Raw genomic sequence first — 9,030 nt, 5'->3', positions numbered from 1 at the left:
CAGTAACAATCAAAAAAATTCAAAGAAAACACAATAATCTAAATAATCCAGTCTTTCTGATATTTTCCATTTTAAGTGGCTTATTATAATCTTAAATACTATATTTCCTTTTTAAGAACCTCAGTTTCTTTATCTTTAGATTATTCATTTAATCTATGATTCTGTCTATCCTTTTACCTCTCTCTTTCAAGCCAATGTGCATTTTCAGAAACACTGTACCACATTTAAAGTTTTGTTTTTTCTTGAATCTGTCTTTAATCTGTACCTGTTAATTATTTTTTGATCGCTGTTTTAAACTGTAGGCATGCTTGGCAAGGACTAGAGAAGTTGCTTTGGCTGTTGGTGGCTGAACTCATCTTTCCAACATGATAGAGGTAGCAAGCAGTTTCAAGCTCACCTCCCCAACTCTGGACAACAGTACTAAGCAGCTTTTGGCTGTGTTCTTATGCTGGCAGCTGTGCTCTGAGACCCTCAGACAGTGGCTGGGAGAAGACTTTTTGTGCTGTGCCCCAAGAGACACCACAGGAACTACCTGCCATGCGCTTAACTTATGGTGACTGGTGGCCAGCTCCATCTCACAAGCAGTTGCCAGAAGATACATCTCTGAGCTACTACTGGCATGTGAGACTAGAAAGCCCAGTGTAGCTCCATTCCTGTACATTTGGAATATTTTTCTTTTCCTTATTTCCTTCTTTTTTGTCTTTCTTTCTTTCTTTCTTTCTTTCTTTCTTTCTTTCTTTCTTTCTTTCTTTCTTTCTTTCTTTCTTCCTCCTTATTTTTGGTCTTTTAAGACAGGGTGGCTCTATAGCTTTGGATCCTGTCCTGGAACTACCTCTTGTAGATCAGGCTGACTTTGAACTAACAAATATTCACCTGCCTCTGCCTCCTGAGTGCTGGGATTAAAGGCATGTGCTACCACCGCCCTGCCAAAATCTTTTTAAAAAGAGTTTCCCCAGGCTTTATGTGAATATCCTTGCCCTGTACTGGCACCATATGTAACAAAATGCTGCACTTTCATTTCCTGACCACCCAATCCTGACTAATCACTCAGAAACTTATATTAATTATAAGTTTTTTGGCCTGTTATATCAGTCTTATAATTAACTAGCCCTTAAAACTTAAATTAATTCATTTCTTTTAGTGTATATCTTACTACAAGTCTAGTGGCTTATTACTTCACATCTTGCTTCCCTGGTGGCTGCTGGCATCTCCCAGATTCCACTTTCTTTTTTCTGCATCTTTTGCTTGGATTTACCACCTGGCTCTGTTTTGCCTGGCTGTTGGCCACATCAGCTTCTTTTAACCAATGGTAGGTAATAAATATATCCACAGCATACAGACAGCTATCCCACATCATGGAGGGACTGAAGATACTGCCCAGTGAACAAAGTGATCACCGTATAAGTACAGTAACAGTTGTTTTCAGAATCCCTCCATTTGTAAGGTTACCTGTGCATGAATGTGAGGTGTGCCTATAACCCTAGGACTGAGACAGGTAGATTGAAGGAGCTCACTGGACAGTGAGTATAGATAACTGGTCACCTCCAGGAACACTGAGAGACCCAGTCTACAACCAACCAGCCAACCAATCAACAGATAGACAGACAGAAAAGAGGGGGATTTAGTAAACAACTGAGATCAGTATCTGGCATTTACATACATTTGTAAACATACCCGCACAAACAGATTCATTTGTATACACACACACACAAGTACTGTTCATTAATAAAGACCTAATTATTCTGAATCTACTTTTTTCTTGAGAACCAAACTTGAGAGCTTCATTATGATTGACTCCAGAGTATTGTTTAACAATTTTCCAGTGCTCATGGTGAACCAAGTCCAGCATGGAAACAGTCTTGTTCTCTGCAGATGCTTAATGGGTCGAAGTTTTAATTAACTTTAGTATTAATCACAAGTACATAAATCCAATGATGTTTTTCTTTTCATAACATGCCTAGTCAGATAGTTACAAATGTAGCTTGTTTTACAATCATAAGAGACTAGAATTTTCTAACACATGGTAGACCCTATGTTGTCATTACAGCACACATTATTAAAATCCATCTGCTACATTTTGTTTCAATGATCTACAACAATGAGACCATAAATTATGTTTTTACAGTTCTCCAGAAGAGTCATGGCTAATTGTATATTCTAACGTATTTCTCTTTCATTTTATTTCATTTCATGTTTTTTTAACCTCTGTGAATATTATAGTTCAATAGCCATTTCCCTGAACTTTCCTTGAAATGTTACAGTTCAAAAGGTACAGACACTTTACATTTTGTGAATTTGTTGCAATAAATGTTCAGGTTTAAAAGTCAAAGAAGTTATTTTTACTTGGTTTGGAACAACACGAAGCCTCCAGGACTAGATCCAAGGAGGTCAGCTAGTTGGAAGCCTCGGGGAAATATTTCAGTGAAGCTCTTAAACCGGGTAAATAGCACCAACTCAAAAGGGGGAAATGCATAGGGCGTCAGTAGTAGCTCTTGTCAGTCACAGAATATATTGTGATTGAAATAGGGGAATAGTGCTTATATATCATAATTAAGTATTGTGTGTGTGGTAATAATATTAACCCATAGCATATAGCAATAGAATGATTGTCAGTATAGCCCTCTAGTGAAATAGGGAATTTAATTAGTATTCCTAGCAAAAGTCATATTAAAGGATTTTTGGTTGATCTTATCATTCTTCTTTTAGGTTAGGGGTACAGCATTTTTTTTAAAGCTACATGCAGGAAAAAGGTTTATCTTAATTAACACTTCCCAGTAATAGTCCCTCGTGAAGGGAACTTAGGGCGGTGACCCAGCAGACTTGAATCAGCACGACAGATAAATCCATAGTTTTCTTTTTTTTCCTGATATTTTCTTATTTTTTACTTATTTATTTATTTATTAAAATGTCCACCTCCTCCCCGCTTCCCTTTTCCCTCCCTCTCCTCACCTCTCCTCCCTCTCTAGTCCTAAGAGTAATCAGAGTTCCCTGCCCCGTGGGAAGTCCAAGGTTCTCCCCACTCCATCCAGGTCTATATAGGTGAGCATCCAAACAAACCAGGCTCCCACAGAGTCAGTCCATGCAGTAGAATCAAAACCCAGTGCCATTTTTCTCAGTCAGCCTTCATTGCCAGCCACATTCAGAGTGTCCTGTTTGACCACATGCTCCATCACTCCCAGTCCAGTTGACCTTGGTGAGCTCCCATTAGATCAGTCCAACCGTCTCAGTGGGTGGATGCAACACTTGTGGTCCTGATTTCCTTGCTCATGTTCTCCCTGCTTCTGCTCCTCATTTGGACCCTGGGAGCTCAGTACAGTGCTCCAATGTGGGTCTCTGTCTCTATCTCCATCCATCACCAGATGAAGGTTCTATGGTGATATGCAAAATATTCATCAGTGTGGCCATGGGACAAGGCCAGTTCAGGCACCCTCTCCTCTGCTGCCCAAGGAACAATCTGGGGACCTCTCCTTGGACCTGGGAACTCCTCTAGAGTCAGGTTTCTTGCAGACCCTAAAATGGCTCCCTTAATTAAGATATTTACTTCCCTGCTCCCATATCCACCCATCCTCCATCCCACCCATCCCATTTCCCCAAGCTTTCCTGAATCCTCTCCTTCTCCCTTCTCTCTACCCATCTCCCCTTACATCCAACTCCCCCCACCCCCATGCACCCAACTTTTGCCTGGCAATCTTGTCTACTTCCAATATCCAGGAGGATAACTATATGATTTTCTTTGGGTTCTTCTCTAGGATCACAAATTGTAGGCTAGAATACCCATATGAGTGAGTACATACAATATACTTCTTTTTCGGTCTGGGTTACCTCATTCAGTAAAGCGTTTTCTATTTCCATCCATTTGCATGCAAAATTCAAGATGTCTTTTTTTATTAATTTATAAAAATTTCTATTTCCTCCCCTCCCCCCACTCCCTCTCCTCCTCCCTCTCCAGTCATAACAGCAGTCAGGGTTTCCTGCCCTGTGGGAAGTTTAAAGTTCCTCCCCCCTCCCTTCAGGTCTAGGGAGGTGAGCTTCCAAACAGACTAGGATCCCTAAAACCAGTACATGCAAACAAAATAAGTCCCAGTGCCATTAAAAATAGCTTCTCAGACAGTCCCCATGACAGCCACATTCAGAGAATCCGGTTTGATCACATGCTCATTCAGACCCAGTCCAGCTGGCCTTGGTGAGCTCTCATTAGATCAGTCCCCTTGTATCAGTGGGTGAATGCACTACTCGTGGTCCTGACTTCCTTGTTCATGTTCTCCCTCTTTCTGCCTTTCATTTGGACCTTGGGGGCTCAGTCCAGTGCTCCAATGTGGGTCTCTGTCTCAATCTCCATCTCTCGTCGGAAGAAGGTTCCCTCTGATCCTGACTTCTTTGCTCACGTTCTCCCTCCTTCTGTTTCTCATTTGGAGCTAGGGAGTGAAGTCCAGTGTTCCAATGTGTGTCTCTGTCTCTATCTCCATCCATCGCCAGATGAAGGTTCTATGGTGATATGCAAAATATTCATCAGTATGGTTATGGGCCAAGGCCAGTTCAGGCACCTTCCCCTCTGCTGTCCAGGGAACAATCTGGGGACCTCTCCTTGGACCTGGTAACCCCTCTAGAATCAAGTCTCTTGCAAACCCTAAAATGGCTCCCTTAGTTGAGATATATACTTCCCTGCTCCCATATCCATTCTTCCTCCCTCCCTCCCCCATCCCATTCTCCCAAGCTATCCCCAATCCTCCTCTTCTCCCTTCTCTCTAACCATCTCCCCTTACTTCCACCCCCATCCCCCATGCACCCAAGTTTGCCTGGCAATCTTGTCTAATTTCAGTATCCAGGAGGATAACTGTATGATTTTCTTCAGGTTCACCTTTTTAGTTAGCTTCTCTAGGATCAAAGACCTTTAATTATGGCTAGAATCCACTTATGAGTGAGTACTTACCATATTTCTCTTTTTGGGTCTGGGTTACCTCACTCAGTAAAGCGTTTTCTTTTTTCATCCATTTGCATGCAAAATTCAAAATGTTATTGTTTTTTACCATTGAGTAAAATTCTATTGTGTATACGTTCCACACCTTCTTTAACCATTCTTCTATTGAGGGGCATCTAGGTTGTTTCCAGGTTCTGGCTATTACAAATAGTGCTGCTATGAACATAGTAGAACAAATGCTTTTGTAGTATGATAGGGCACCTCTTGGGTATATTCCCAAGAGTAGAGTTGCTGGTTCCTGAGGGAGGTTGACTCCCAGTTTCCTGAGAAACCACCACACTGATTTCCAAAGTGACTGCACAAGTTTGCATTCCCACCAACAATGGATGAGTGTTCCCCTCTCTCCACATCCTCTCCAGCATAGGCTATCATTGGTGTTTTTGAGTTTAGCCTTTTTGACAGGTGTAAGATGGTATCTCAAAGTTGTTTTGATTTGTACTTCCCTGATCACTAAGGAGGTTGAACATGACCTTAAGTGTCTTTTGTCCATTCGAAGTTCTTCTGTTGAGAATTCTCTTTTCAGTTAAGTACCCCATTTTTTAATTGGGTTAATTAGAGTTTTAGTGTTTCTTGAGTTCTTTGTATATTTTGGAGATCAGACCTTTGTCTGATGAGGGATTGGTGAAGATCTTCTCCCAATCAATAGGTTGCCTTTTTGTCTTAATATCCTTTGCTTTACAGAAGCTTCTCAGTTTCAGGAGGTCCCATTTATTCATTGTTGCTCTTATAGTTTGTGCTACTTTGTTCAACCTAGGAAGTGGTTTCCTGTGCCCATGTCTTGTAGACTACTTCCCACTTTCTCTTCTATCAGGTTCAATGTGGTCAGATTAATATTGAGGTCTTTAATCCATTTGGACTTGAGTTTTGTGCATGGTGATAGATATGGATCTATTTTCATTCTTCTACAGGTTGACATCCAGTTATACCAGCACCATTTGTTAAAGATGTTTTCTTTCTTCCATTCTATAATTTTAGCTCCTTTGTAGAAAATCAGGTGTTCATAGGTTTGTGGATTAATATCTGGGTATTTGATTCAATTTCATTGGTCAACATCTCTGTTTTTGTGCCAATACCAAGCAGTTTTCATTACTGGAGCTCTGTAATAGAGTTTGAAGTCAGGAATGGTAATGCCCTTGGAAGTGTGGTGCACTCCCCTCAGGCCCACTGGCAAGCACTCACCCCTCTGAGTGGGCAGCCTTAGTGAAGGAGCAGGACCTGTTCCTGTTCCTGGGCCAAGGACCTTGCAGACAATAGGGCAGGCTTGGGGGGTGGGTGGGAGTGGGCAGGGAAGTGTGGAACAGAGAAGCCCCTGCAGCAGGAGCTAAAGGGGCCCAGTGCTCCTTTCCAGGATGTTCCACCTGGTCCCAGAATGTCACACACTCACTGGTCTGAAAGGTTGTCCCCAGGATAGGGACAGGACTCTAGGAGGGAAAACTCGGCGGGGGGGAGGGGGGGTAGGGTGGGAGGTGGGGAGGGTGGGGGGTGGGAAGTGGTGGTGGGAATTCGGGAGAGGGTAGATGGGGAGCCAAGAAGCCCCTGTAGCAGGGGCAGGAGGCATGCACTCCCCTCCGACAGGGCATGCACACTCACCACTCTGGGTGGGTAGCCTCAGTGAAGGAGCAAAACCTGTTCCTGGGCCAAGGACCTCACAGACAATAGGGCAGGTTTGGGGGTGGGGGTAAGGGGTGGTCAGGGAAGTGTGAAACAGAGAAGTGCCTGCAGCAGGAGCCAAAGGGACCCAGTGCTCCTCTCCCCGGGGTACAGCTTTTAATTAAGGTCTCTTACTATACTCTAGCCCCTGTTGCCCAGGAGTTCAGTACATAATATAAACTAAACTTTGAGCTCATGAGAACCTTCATACTTTAGCCTGTCAGTTGCTGCAATTGCAATCATGCACTTTCATGCCCAATACTATTCTGGCTTGTAAAGACTAAGTAGGTATTGTGGGAAAGAAATTCACTGTATTAGTATAGCTTAGCTTCTCAAACATCTTAGCTGCACGGCAACAAGATTATTTTCAGTTTTATGTGTTTTAGTCTTTGAATAATTAAAGAGAAGATATGTGTAGAACTGTCACCATGAACTCAGTTTTCCAACAACAGAATTCAGAAATTTTCCTTCAATCTTTTCTTAGTCTTTGTATCTCTAAGAGAGACACTAGGAGGGCTCCTTCATACACAAAATTTATTTGTTTCAGGTGAACATTTTTTTTTGAAAAAAATCTCATGATATCTGTACCTCTGCATGCATTATATTGTTCTTTTTTGATTACCTGAAATTTCTAAATAAGCTTCAAGAATATCCAAGTAATTGTTTTTATAGGAATATTTCTTTTTTACTATTTTGGTTAAATAATCTTCAACAAATGCATTTCAGGCACTTACTTTAAAAGCATTGCACTAAGCCCTTGGATTAAAAAGTCAATCAGGTTTATTTCCTTCTCTTGAATATTCTACAGATTTGTGACCAGCTGTGTTCTCTTTCACGATCACAAAATAGAATAGTTAAGATATGCATGTGCATATATATATATATATGTGTGTGTGTGTGTGTGTGTGTGTGTGTGTGTATGCATGCCTTCAAAATATAAATAGTATTGGTATAATGATTATGTTTTATTTATCATTGTATTCCCAAAGGTTGAAGTTAGTCTTCATTACTTATAAAAAAAAGATATAACAAAAATCTATTTATGCAACCATTTTCAAATGTTTTACTAGTTTGTACTTGGCAAAGTTGTGTTACTCCTTCCACTTCATCTACATCATGACTGTAAGCTGCCAAAGTTTTGAGAGCTACAAATATATTTTATTTTTTTAATCACTTAAAATTCACTTTAAGCTTTCCACTTAGCAGTTTCCAACATGTATTCTAAGTGGATTAAAAAGAATCAAATTCTGAAGACACAGGTGAAAAATTAGACATTTTATACTTTTCTCTGGGATGTAAATATTTTAATATTTTGTTATTGCATGAGCACTGCACTGCCACTGTGAGGAACATTTAAAGTTCATTAAAAACCCAGTTCATCTCATTTGAAAGCTATTTACTGCACATAAATGTGAAACAAAAAGAAAAATCTAATATAAATGTAGATTAAAAAACCAAAAACCAAATATTAAAAATTATACTACCAAATCTACTTGGAAGAACATTAGTTTAAATTATTAAAGATAAAATTTTATCTATAACCAGTGACAATTATTTAGTTACTTTATTATTTTGGGGTTCATATCTTAAAAACTGACACTGAACACAAACTCATTAACATTACAATTAATTTCTCTTAGTATATGCTATGAACATGGACCCAAATTGGGTACCAATGTTTGAGATGATTATTCTGAATTTAATGTACTTTGTATAAACATTAACAGCACTAAATTTCAGTGCTAATTTTGCAAAGCCAAAGTATGTGTTTATGATGTTTATTTGATGTGGGATGTCTCTCTGTATGCTGTGAATATGTTTTGTTACCATTTGTTAGTAAAGAAGCTGATTTGGTCAATAACCAATCAGAATAGAGCTAGGTCGAAAACCAAACAGAGATACAGGGAGAATAAGGGCAGAGTCGGGGAGATGCCAGCAGCTGCTATAAAAGCTAGATGTGAAGCACCAAGCCACAAGCTTGATGGTAAAGTATAGAATAAGAGAAATGGGTTAATTTAAGGTGTAAGAGCTAGTTAACAATAAGTCTGAGCTAATAGTCCAAACAGTTTGCAATTAATATTAAGACTCTGAGTGGTTATTCGGGAACTTGTGAGTAGGAGAGAAACTTCTAACTACATTTATTTATTCATTTATTCATACATTTACTTCTGTGTGGTATATTATGTACATATTTTAGGCAATTGTGTTTGTGTGCACGTATATGTGCATGTTGGATATTATAACTTGACAACAGATGTCTTTCTCAATGACTTTCTGCCTTATGCTTTGAGACAAGGTCTATCCCAGAAAGTAGGGCTAACTCCACAAATTTTCCTATGTCTTCTCCTTTCCTAAACTTGAGTTACAAGTATGTTTATGTCTCCAATCTTTTGACCTGACTT

This window comes from Myodes glareolus, chromosome 23, assembly GCF_982192425.1.
Source record: "Myodes glareolus chromosome 23, mMyoGla1.1, whole genome shotgun sequence".
NCBI lineage: Eukaryota > Metazoa > Chordata > Mammalia > Rodentia > Cricetidae > Myodes > Myodes glareolus.
The sequence above is the reverse complement of the archived record's forward strand: the minus strand, read 5'-3'. Positions refer to the sequence as shown.